The sequence below is a fragment of the Rhineura floridana genome, chromosome 6, assembly GCF_030035675.1.
Source record: "Rhineura floridana isolate rRhiFlo1 chromosome 6, rRhiFlo1.hap2, whole genome shotgun sequence".
NCBI lineage: Eukaryota > Metazoa > Chordata > Lepidosauria > Squamata > Rhineuridae > Rhineura > Rhineura floridana.
The window spans coordinates 143949544-143962120 of record NC_084485.1 but is presented as its reverse complement, the minus strand read 5'-3'; the positions used below and the strand labels follow the sequence as shown (position 1 = coordinate 143962120).

The 12577-nt window shown below is 43.4% G+C and overlaps 1 non-coding gene across 1 annotated transcript; it reads left to right on the top strand.

The window, feature by feature from the left end:
* Nucleotides 1-12177: 12177 nt before the first annotated feature.
* TRNAV-UAC (transfer RNA valine (anticodon UAC)) lies at nt 12178-12250 on the top strand. Its single transcript has one exon. It is a non-coding gene; the product is annotated as a tRNA-Val (tRNA).
* Nucleotides 12251-12577: the final 327 nt, after the last annotated feature.

The following is a 12577-nucleotide window of genomic DNA, read 5'->3' as shown; positions in this document are numbered from 1 at the left end:
TTCCTTTATAAATAAGATTGGTTCTTATTTGTCATTCTGGAACAATTTTTTTTGGTGTGTGAGGGAGAAGATAAATTTCACCAGTGGGAGATGCCATCTTTCTTAGGAATTTTTCTATGTCTGGGACATTCAGGGGTTGGAAATGACAGCTGTCAGTTTGTCATCAGTGAAAAGAGCTCTGTGCTACCACCAGAGGCAGCAATAAAATAGGGAAAAAAAGAAATGGAGAGAAATGGGCATTTAACTGCTGTCACTATCAACAGTAAGGCCTCTGAACCTCATGAGAAATTTTGTTCCCCCTGAAAAATCACTGCAAGTGAACCAGTGAATTGAGGTATGGGAATGTTACAACAGCCTTAGAATGATTTTTCTGCTTGGAAAATGTGATACCCAGAACACAAAGGGTGGACCACTAATGCCTGTTGACTTCTGCAAAAACTAATGATACCAGTAGGCCTTCAGACTTTTCAGCAACAGATTATTTTTTTCATTTGAGAACATGTTCCACAGACCACTAGTTCCATTTGCTATTTGGGACATTATACTCTCAGAAAAAATTACCTCAGTTTTCAAAACTATTTGCAGCTGTGTTTCATACTGTGCTGTTCTGCAGTCATTGCACTGGGTATACATTATCCTCACATGCCAATTTAAAACAGTGGTTGGCATATATGTTGCCAGGCTCCAGCTTTCTGATGGAACACAGAGATTCATCTGGACACAAATTCTATTCAGTGTTCTGAGGCAAGATGACCTCACATTTGTAGATGTTAACTGTTAATTGCAGTCGAGGGGCGATATAAAACACAGACACATCAGCTTGGGTTGAACAAGGGCCGCTTTATTAATATTAAGCAAACAAAACCCATTTTAAAGTGACCTGCAGAGGGAAAACCTAGGTGCGGAAACTGTCTATAAGCAAGTTGCCATACACCTCTCGGGCGACCAGCCTCTGCTGGGGCAAAGGCAATCACCTCCAAAGCTGCCTAAGGGGGACCTAGCTATCCTTACCTATTTCCCTTCCCGCACCTTCCCGCACCAGTGCCGTAATAAACTGCCCTTTTGGGCATTAACCTTTTAAATATGACGAATTAGCTGAATCAGCCAAAACCACCTATTAGTCACTACGCCCCCTAACCCGATTCCGTCCCACTCTCATAGTGTGGAGCAGGCGAAAAACCTGCCTGCCAACAAGGGTGGGCAGGATAAAAATTCCTACTCGGCCCCGTAGCAACCCCTTGACACACCATAAAAGAGGGAGGGTGGGGTGGGCGTCGCGCTGCAAAGAAAAAGATGGGAGGGGCGGCTTGGCTTAAATAAGCCCAGAAACTCCGCCCCTCCACGCTGCATGTCGCACTCACATAATACCTGCGATGCATGACGCTGGCCCACACAAAGATGGTGGTGGCAGCTTCACCCCCATCTGCAACTTTGCCCCGCTCGCCAGGCTACGCAGGTGAGCGGGGCATTATTGTGTAGCTTGGTATTTATTTTTAAGAAGACATCTCCAGTGCAATTTTCCTACATTAATTGTTGTGTGTGGGCTTTTGTGTGTTGGGTTTGTTAAAAAAAAGTTGTGAGGTGACTTGGAATGATTTATTTGGAGTCCACTTGAATTCTTAACTTGGTGTGAATTCTGGATACATGAAGCATCCATCGCAGGGCCTAACTACATCTTATGTTCATTGTGTGGCTTAAAGCCATGTCAGAGAATTTAATTTAATCCTAGGCTCAGGGAGGAGATGTGATTTCCATTCAAACATCAGCATTCAGGAAAGGGAGATTTAGCCATTCCCTTCCCACCCTCTGCCCCAACAGAAATCTCCCTCCAGCTGCCAAAGATTAAATTAAATAAATCCTCTGATGTAACTGTAAATTTCACAGTTAATGTAACATGTACTTTAGTCCAGAGGTGTGTACTCATTTTTCATCAACAGTGTTAGAATAGTATCTGAAGGCCACAGTTCCTGCCTTGCTGACAGGCCCACAGGGCTCAGGCAGCAATGGGGTTTTGCAGCCACAAAGGGGAAGTCCTGGCATGGCTTCTTAGTGTGGCTACACATGCTCCATCACAGTGGGGTTAGGCAGGGTGGGGCTATTTAAGCCATGCTCCACCTCCACTTGGCCTCTTTCCTGCCTTGTACGCACATGCGCAGGGCACAGCATTTGGGTTTTGCCTTTGCGGCTTCTGTTTGAGGTGGTTTTCGTGGTGCTGTGGGATGCTGGGGAGGTGGCAGCTTGAGCACAATGTTGTGGGTGGAGAGGAGCCTCTGTAGGGGTTGCCTGGCTTGGCAGTGGCAAGATCTCAATGAGATCTCGTGCTTGAGTAGCAATCGCATTTGTGTCATCTTTGTGCTGATTGCATCCAACAGTGGCCGTGGTTGGTGGTTTTGGCAACAGCAGCTGCAGCGTCAGTACTTGGACTTTTTTTAACCTGTATGGATTGGAGTTGGTGGGGATGGTTGTGGGCTTGGTAGGTCTGTGTGTTGGGCAATTAGGCCTGCCTTTTTGTGGGAGGCCTGGGAGGCCTGGGAGGCCTAGTCCCTGGTGGCTATTTTGGGGGCTGGATGGCCTGTCCTTCAGTGGCTGTTTAAGAGACCTGGTGTCTTGGTGGCCATTTTGGGGAGACATTTGGTTGTGGAGGCCATTTTGATTGGCCCACCTGGTTCAGGGTGATACAGCTGATAGTGGGCATTTACTGGGTAAGTATCCTATGGTGATGCCTTCCCATGGGTCCACAGGGCAGGGGGTTCAACCTCACCTGCTATGTTGGGAGTTTAGTGCTAAAGGCTTTTGTAATAGGAACCCCTGTAAACTCAGGGATGAGTGTTCCATCTGCACTGGCTTCCATTCCTTCATGGGTTGTCCTAGAGCATGGGGCTTCAGGGGATCACACTGTGGGAAGAAGCCTGGATCTGGGGGGGGCGGCCTCCAGGTAAGGGTTTCCACTGCGATTAGGATTCAGAGGTTTTTGGCTTTGTTGCATTACCACCCTAATCATGCTGATGCAGTTGGGGCATGGTTTTAGTTAGGGTTTCTGGATTTCATTTGTTGGGAAGCATAAAACTTATGTCATGGAATTTGAAGTCTGTAGTTGGAGTGGAATTAGTGGTACAGAAGAATATAGATAAGGATGTGGCTGAAGGTAGGGTCCTGGGTCCTTTTGACTATCCTCCTATACCCACTTTGAGGGTATCTCCTTTGGGTATTGCTCCTAAGAAAGATCCTGGGCAGTACTCCCTCATTCATCATCTGTCTTACCCTAAGGGGCAGTTGGTGAATGATGCTATCCCCAGGCATTTGTGCTCTGTACATTATGTTTCCTTTGAAAGCACAGTAGTTATGGTGCAATGTTTTGGCCTGGGTGCTCTCATGGGTGAGTGTGATATCAAGTTAGCATTCTGCTTCTTGCCATTCCACCCTCTGGACTTTGATCTCTTGGGGTTATCTTTCAGGGGATTGCTTTATATAGGCTGAGTACTGCCCATTGGATGTTCTATTTTGTGTTCAGCTTTTGAACACTTTAGTACATTCCTTGAGCTGGCTCTCAGGAGACAGTCTAGTGTAGTAGTTCATTATCTTGATGATTTTCTTTTTGCCAGACCTGCTGGATCACAACAGCATTTTCAGCTTATGCATTTGGGCATGTAGCTGCTGAGCTGGGAGTGACTTTGACCAAGGAGAAAACTGTGCTTACCTTTTGGGGAGTTGAGCTTGACTCAGTGGCACAGGCTTGCTGTTTGCCAGCAGCAAAGTTGGGCGAGTTGAAGCAAAGGATGACTAGCATGTTGGGTGCTAGGAAAATTACTCCCAGGGAGCTTCAACAGTTAGTTGGGCATTTAAATTTTGCTTGTACGGTTATAGCTCCTGGCAGGGTGTTCCTTCATAGGATTTGTGATTTGATGAAAGGCCTCAGCAGACCTCATCATCGGGTTAGGATAACATGGAACATGAAGGAAGATTTGTTCATTTGGTCTCATTTTTTAGACCTGTTTAATGGGGTTTGCTTTTGGCAGTAGGATTTATTGTTGGAGGCAGAGCTGCAAATTAACTCTGATGCCTCTGGAGTTCTGGGGTTTGGGGTCATTTTTAAGCATGGCTGGGGGCATGGGCTGAGGCTGGCATCATGAGCGATTTGACCTTTTCAGAGTTCTTCCCCATAGTGTTTGCTGTTCATCTGTGGACAGGTGATTCGGTTAACTGTGTGTTTCATTTTTGGTGTGATAACCAGAACATGGTGCATGTTATCAATTCCCTTATTTCTAGGAATCCCAGAGTGATGGTTTTGGTGCACACTTTTCATTTAATATTCTTTCTCTTGCTCACCATGTTCCTGTCTTGGACAACGGCATGGCTGATGCCCTTTCCTGCCATCAGATGCCACATTTTTGGGAATTGACCCCATTGGCCAGACTTCACCCAGAGCCAATGTTGTGGGAACTTTGCAGTTTGAAGCTGAGAAGGCCACAATGCTCTTCCTTGCCACCAGCACAAGAACCTCTTATTTAACACCAGGTAGACATTTTTTGTCTAAACAAGGGATATCCACTCCTTTGGCCTATCCCTGTGGACCAGCTGGTTGAATTTGTTGTGATTGTTCATCAGCAGGGCCTTTCCATGAAGACCATCAAGGGTAAGTTAGTGGGTATTAGGTTTTTGGCTAAGCTTAAGGATGTGCCTGACTCCTCAGACGATTTTAGGATTAGGAAAATGCATGAGGGGTGGACCTGCATGCATCCTCCTGTTCCAAGCACCCATTGCCCTATTTTGCCAGCAATTTTGTGGAGCCTTTATAGGCTTTGGCTGTCTCTATGTAGTTCAAATATGAGGCAGTTTTATCCTGTTGCTGTTACAGCATTTTGGGGGGCTTTTTGTAAGGGAGAGTTACTCCCCTTCCTAGGAATGACAGGTCTGGTTGGGCTTTGGAGGTAGGTGATGTTACAATAGGTGACAGCAGCATTGAGATCTGGCTGTGAAGGTCTAAGACTAACCAGAGGGTCTGTCATCACTTTGGCTTCTCCTTTGGAGGGGTTTTGCCCGGTCTGGACCTTGGATTTATTTTTTGCTGCTTAGGGGCACGTTTGGAGGGCCACTATTTTGTCATCACAATGGTAAATCTTTAACTAAGTATGAATTTTGGACCATCACCAGTCAGGCCTTGTCAAAATTGGGTCTTGATCCTCAGCAGTTTGGCACACATTCCTTCAGGATTGGTGCAGCTACTACTGTGGCTAACCTGAGCTTTGGGAGCACTGATATACAGGCAGTGGGGCACTGGTGATCAGGTGCTTTCTGTGTTTATGTAAGGCCAATTAAGGGCCCTCATTGACTGTTGCACTAGTGGGTGGCTTGTTAATTGTTGTTTCTGTTTTAACAGGTTGGAGGGTGCTGGAAAGAGTCACGGTATACATATACGTGGCCACAGCATGGTGCTCCGGGCCAAGACGAGGGCATCGCAAACCAGGCACAGAACTTAATTGGGGCTCAGCCATTGCACTTCGGTCCAGTGGCTGGGTAGGCATGGCATGCTATGGCAATACCTCCTACCAACACTTTTTGATCCTTCATTGGTGCAGCGCCCTCCTCAGGTTTTGGTTATACATTTGGAGGCAATGACCTGGAGATGTTGAAGGGGAAACCCTTATCATACAAGCTTGCCTGGATTTGGGGGTCATATGTAGCCGGTGGCCTGGGACATTGATTGTTTAGTTCCACATCCTCCCTAGGAGTATTTGGAGGGTGGGAATTGACCCTAGGAGCCTGAATAAGGCTAGAAAGAAAGTAAATAGGGAAGTCCAGCTTGCCCTTGCTGATCCACAGAGCAAGGTAATACATAATCTGGAGATGAAGTGTAGCAGGGCTGATCTTTACGTGCCAGCCAGTGTTCATATGTCTGACTTGGGTAATTATCTATTTCTGACTGATCTGCACAGTGACCTGCATGAAATTATTGGCCGCAAGTGGGGAAAGAGGAATGAAGCTGTGGCTTGTCCTCTTTTGTGGCAAATACATGCAGGAATTTCACAGCGTAGGGTTTGGTGGGCACCCTTAGGCACCCTTTAAGGTGAAAGATGTGATCTGAGGATTGCCTTCTGGGTTAGTGAGACCAGTTGGCAGGATAAGATTCACCTTTGGGGCTAACTTGTAACACCCACTCAGAGTTGTGAGGCCCTGGGAGGGGATGGAGCAGGAAAACCTCCCTAACCACCCTGTGGGGTTGGGGCTGGGGAAAGGGAAATGGGCTTGGACCACCCCCTTTCCCATGGCAGGGTGTCCTCACCCAATTGGTTAAAAGTTCTGTCCCCCACTTTATAGCTGCAGATCATTTTGCATGAACAATCAATTAATTGGCTTTATCTAAATAAATGTGGCCCTTGTTTAACCCACACTTCACTTGCCTCACTTCTTCATTTCCTGACTGTGGCTGCAATACCAGGAGTAACTAGGATAGGAACTGTAAAAGGGAAACAAACAAATCTTACACAAAGATAAAGAAACTAAAATGTGTATAAATTATACAGCCACAAGAGTGGCTGTATACTATAGCCAGCATTGATTTTTCACATTCTGCAATGTTAAATTGAAAATACCCCCATGCCAACTTACAGTCCTGAACTCAGAAACGCTTGCTTAACAACACTCTCAATATTCATGGTGATACACAAAACAGTCAGAGAGAATCGAGAGTTCAAAATCTAAAAAGAGAGGGAAAAACCCCAGAGTCCTTTTGGACTTTTTTTCTCTGAAAGTTCTCATTTATTTATTTTTATTTGTTTTATTTATTTATTGTATTTATATACCGCCCCATAGTTGAAGCTCTCTGGGCAGTTTACAGTAACTAAAAACATTAAAAACAAATATACAAATTTAAAACACATCTTTTAAAAACAATTTAAAACACAATTTAAAAATTTAAAACAATGTAAGAACACAAGCTAAAATGCCTGGGAGAAGAGGAAAGTCTTGACCTGGTGCCAAAAAGATAACACTGAAAAGTTAGTCTGTTGAAATTCATTACAAATCAGCCATGTTCACAGTGTACCTGTAATCCTAATACTGACCTTGCCTCATACCCTGACCTTCATCTTCTGCAGTTGTAAAGTTAAAAAAATGCCTGGGTGATTTTTAATTAATTTGAGGAATTTTGGCTGGAATCCTATGATAAGGGCGGGCATGCTCAGTAAGAACCAACTGTCAGAGTTCTAAAAGCCAGACTCCCAGCTGCATGGCTTGGCTAATCAGGGGGCCACACCCACATCAGACTTTGATTTCATGTGAGACAGTCATGGCTTCCCTCAAAGAATCCTGGGAAGTGTAGTTTGTGAAGGGTGCTGAGAGGAGACTCCTATTCCCCTGAGAGAATGGTTTAACAGTCAGCCACTCTGATTGAAGGTCTGTGAGGGGAACAGGGCATCTCCTAGCAACTCTCAGCACCCTTCACTAACTACACTTCCCAGGATTCTTTGAGAGAAGCCATGTTACCAAATTCTTGCAAGCTACACAGCAAGGGGATTGGACTGTGAAAGACCAATGCAAATGGTGTTTGCATCTTGACAAATTTGTAGGGCAGTCCAATATCTTAGAGAGGAGGTCAGGTCTCCTGCTCCCCTGGTGCATTCACTATAGCTGCCCAGTTTCCCTGCTTTTTAAAGTTTGACAGAAATATCTGTGGGCTATAGGTACATTCTTAAACTGCATGGTTTTTTGCCTATTAGTGAATATATGTGTATAGCACAATGCAGGATTTCACTAAAAGCAAATGTTACGTTTTGGGGTTCACACTTTTAATGTAGAATCTGAAATTCAAAAACCAAAAGATTTTTAGATATCTCCCTGCTCCAAGGAGAAGCTCTGTTTTCAAATCCAAAATCTGTATTTTGCCAATGAACCCAGATTTCGTCACCAAATGTCAGGTAACTGAAATCTACTTGCTACTGTCTGAGTTCCAATTTGGTAATATTTTTCAATATCAACAGTTTAGTGATTTCCCCTTTTTTCACTACATTACAATACAATACATTTTCAGTTCAACTTACCCTCAGTGTACCTATCACCCTGTGTCTGTTTCCTTCCCTTCATCTTTGTATTTTAGTTTAAAAATTAAGTAAGTAATATATATGAAGCAGAGAGAGAGGGGGGGAGGGAGGAAGGGAGTGGGGAGTGGGGAGATATTTCTCCAATATGTCTCCCTGTGGGCCTAAACTGGTCTGTGATGGTTCCTGTTATTCTGCATATAGTTCAAGGAAGTTTTAACATATTAACTGCAATCTACATTCTTTTTATTCCATATTCTTAACGTAATATGTCTTTTCTTTAACAGCTAAGGTCAAGAGACGCTGAATATAGCAACATTTTTCACATGTTGAGAAAGAGAAGGTTTTTTCCCTTCTCAGTACTAATTATAGTGAGCATTCTCTGATGCTGAAGATTACAAGAACAGAAAGCATTTTGACAAAGTAATTAGTCTCCATGGGTAATTCTCTACAGTGAAGGACTATCTAATCATTCTGGTTTTAATCCTTAAAAAAACATGCTCAAAAAACTTGAGAGTAATTGTTTTACTGAGATGAACAGAACTGCAGCAAGGAGCAGGAGTCCACATAGCCCCCAGGTGCACTACACCTGTACAGCAAGCATTCACATTCTCTGAGCAGTCTGCATTCTAAAATAACTAGCACTTTGCAGCCCCTCCAGCCCTCTGGCTGAAAAAAAAAGTGTAAAGTGTGAAGACAGCTGTGAGAGTCCAGCAAAATCTTAAGACTTCAGGGAATGAGGAAGTGTAGCACACTTGGACTCCAACTAGGGATGGGGAAACAAAGGGAGCTGCCTTATACTGAGTCAGATCATTGATCCAGCTACCTCAATATTGTCTATACTGACTAGCAGCAGCTCTTCAAAGTTTCAGGCAGGGGACACTCCCAGCCCTACCTGAACGTGCCAGAGATTGAACCTGGGACCTTCTGCATGCAAAGCAGATGCTCTGCCACTGAGCTGCAGCCATTTCCAGTTTGGAGGATCAGGAATTCATTTTTGTTTGCATTTCACTGAGATACTACCTAATTCACGTTTCTCAAACCAATATGAGAACACAGTTGTCCTGCAAATTTGCACTTTCCCAAATTTTGTGATGCAATTCTCCAACCAACCAATGTGTACAGTATTGCATATTTTAGGGGAAAGGGCACAGACATGCATGCATTGGGGGGAATAGCTTGCACAAATATACGTATTAGTCAAAACTGCATACAATGTTTTATTAAAAGAAACTCACACTAAAATGCTGACAAATTTCCATGAGGACTTAGTAAAAGAGAAACCCACAAGTTGCTGTGGGAATGTGGAGAACTGAATTTAAAAATGGAAAAATAAGAAAAAATGAGAAATTGAAATTGATAGATTCATCCATCCCCAACTCATCTCCCATCAACCCCTGTCAGCATGGGCAATAATTATCAAAGATGATGGGAGGTGTAGCCAATAACATATACAGAGCCGCAGGGCCCCCATTCCTGTGCTACATGGTGATGCTGTCATTACCTTGTGCCAGAACTGAGGGCACAAGCAGTGGTTTTCTGATCTTCCAAACCATGGTTTAGAAGATTGGGAACCTACAGAAGACTCATGAACGTACAGTGACTTCCTGAGTCAGACATCTTGCCATTTACATTCAAACCACAAGCTCCCTGTATTCCAGGTCTCATGCCAAATACTCTACAGAACAGCAACATTTGCAGTGAATGATGCAGTCTGTATATCCACCTACCATATCTTGAAGGTGAGGAAATTAGGAGAGGACTTCTGATATTGATCACCTTGAATCTGAGCATGTGAGGGGAGAGTGTCCAACGTACTTCTGATCCTCCAAACCATGGAAACACTGAATGTGAACTTGCCCAATGTATAAGGAAGACAGGGAGAGTTCCCTTTCTTTAGTTTTTAATCAAGTAATGTAATGCGGAAGATAAGACAACACTTTATTTTTATTTTAAATATTCATATTCCACTTGTCTCCCTGTCAGCAGGCCTCTCAGGTAGCTGACAGTAAGACAAAATTAATTCACCACAGACAAAACCAAAATATACAATGTTAGTTGTGACTAATGAAGGCATTTGATGGGGATGATGATGTTAAATGTTCTTGACCTGACCTTAAACCGGGGTGGGCAGATTTTTCTGTCAAGGACCACATTGCCTCAAGAATAATGTTGGGGATCACATACTTTCATTGGATGGGGTCAGAAAAAAAAAGTGGCTGTGGTCCCATCTTTTGTTCTCTCTTTCTGTCATCTCCTTCTCTCACACAATTTCACACCACCTTCTCTCTCTCTACCCCCTCCCACTGTGCCCATCTTTGCCACCTGTTTGAGATTAGGTCCCACAGGTACTGATGAACAAAGCTCCCTGAGAAATTTGCTAATCTCATCAAAACACCTTTTTACCTTGCGTGGAATTTCTTGGATGTTTCTCCTAATTGGAAACTACCACATTCACCTTCAAATTGCATTTAGTGAAATTTGATGTCAACTCTATCCAGAACAATTAGAAAAAAGTAATTTTTCAAGCAAGTTTTCAAAGTGCACAAATTACAAATCAGGGTGAAATGAAAGGTGGGAGAGTCACTTACAGAAACAATAGTTGCAGGCTTTAGAATCTGATTCATATGACAAAATAAAAGTCCTATGAGTCACTATTAAATCTAACTTGAAACAAGGATGAGACAAATACAGTGAAGTTAATGGGAACTAAATGAATGTAGCATTGAAAGATTATTAATACTCTCAAACTACGGCAACTCAATATTCCTAGGCTGAATAAAAATCCCGTCTCACTCCATTCAGAGACTGAAAAAAGTGGGGAGGCCATTTAATTGTTCTCAGAGGGTGGGATGAATGTTGAGGCCGGGGGAATGGAACATCCTGGACCTCCTCTTGGATTCTCCAGCCATTTCTGTTTTCCAGTCTTGCCCTAGAACAGGGTTACATAGTGTTGCTTCAAATGGCAGCCCCTAATGGTGGGCCCACTAATGGGGCCCTCCATTTCATTCTAGAATGCTCCTCAAAATGAAATACTTCAAGACATTATTGGGAAATAAATAATTGTGGCTTCCAACTTGAGAAACCAAGAGGAATGCAGTTTCATTTGGCCTCAGAATTTGCCCTGTCCCTGAAAACCCTTTCAAGTGTCAAAATGGACATGGAAGGAGGGAGGGCATATTTGCTTAGCTGAGGAATATTTCAACTAAGGAATTATTAACTTAGTTTTCAACTATTAATAATATCTAATGCTAAATTAATTTTCCTCGGTCTTTAGGGGCAAATTAAAATGCCTGTGGAAATGCTAGTGAGTGCTGCCCTCACCCCCCCCATTCAACCCACATCTAAAAATCAGAACAGGGAAGGCAGTTTTTCTCTATCTGTTACCATTCCCCCACCTAAAAATAAAATGCCAAAAGGGCCTCTTCCTATCAATGTAATACTAATAGACAGTCATTAATATGAAAGGCTACCTTGAAATTTGGTTAACTACAGTTTGAGATTAAGATTGCAGTACCCATTTACCTGGGATTAAGCCCCACTGAACCCAATAAAACTTATTTCTGAGTATGAGTGTATAGGATTGCATTCTATGATGCTTTTAAAATGGGCCAGTTTTATTCATAGTTACCAGGATAGCTGTTTAACCTTAGCCTTGATTGTACACTGCCATCCAGGTTGTTGTTCAGAGTTGTGGGACTGACAATTCAGAGTTTAGTAAAACCAGCCTATCAAAATTAAATTGGATCTGTGTTTTCTCAGGACCGCTTGCCAGCTACATTCATATTAGCTTGATGACATCAATTCGTCCGCTGATGGCCATGTCCTGAAACTTGATTCATATCTTACTGTTGTGTCTGGTCTGCATATACACACATGTGAAGTATTGCTTCCAACCAAAATTACAAAATGTGTGATTGAAGCCGGTGTGTGAGTGAGCTAAGTGGGATGAGATTACATTTCCCCTTTAAGTGAAAATACCTCTTCTCAGAAATGACCTGGAGCTCATTCCTAAACATGAATTATCTTATCTCTGATGTCCCCCTTAGTTTATAAACAAAGCCAAATCTAGTAATTTTCTAACCAGTATAAGCTAAGTTGCTGGACCTTGGGACTACATGACTATTCGACTGGCATAATTGGAAGGGCTGTTAGCTCAGTGGTAGAGCATCTGCTTTACATGCAGAAGGTCCCAGGTTCAATCCCTGGCATTTCTAGGTAGGGCTGGGAAAGAGTCCCTGCCTGAAACCTTGAAGAGTCACTTCCAGTCAGTGTAGGTAATACTGAGCTAGATGGATCAATTGTCTGACTTGGTATAAGGCAGCTTTCTATGTTCCTAAAGTAATATGAATGCGTGAGGTCAACCCTGTTCTCTCACAATATATCAAATTTCCTCACTAGATGCATGTGTTAAGAACCCTATTCGGGCATTATGCCCCTCATGCAATGAGAGGGAGAATATGCTAATTCCTGCCCCTTTGTTCTGCCGCCCTTGTCCTGGCTCTGTGCCTGTCCCCCATTACACATTAGACGCTCAAACTTTG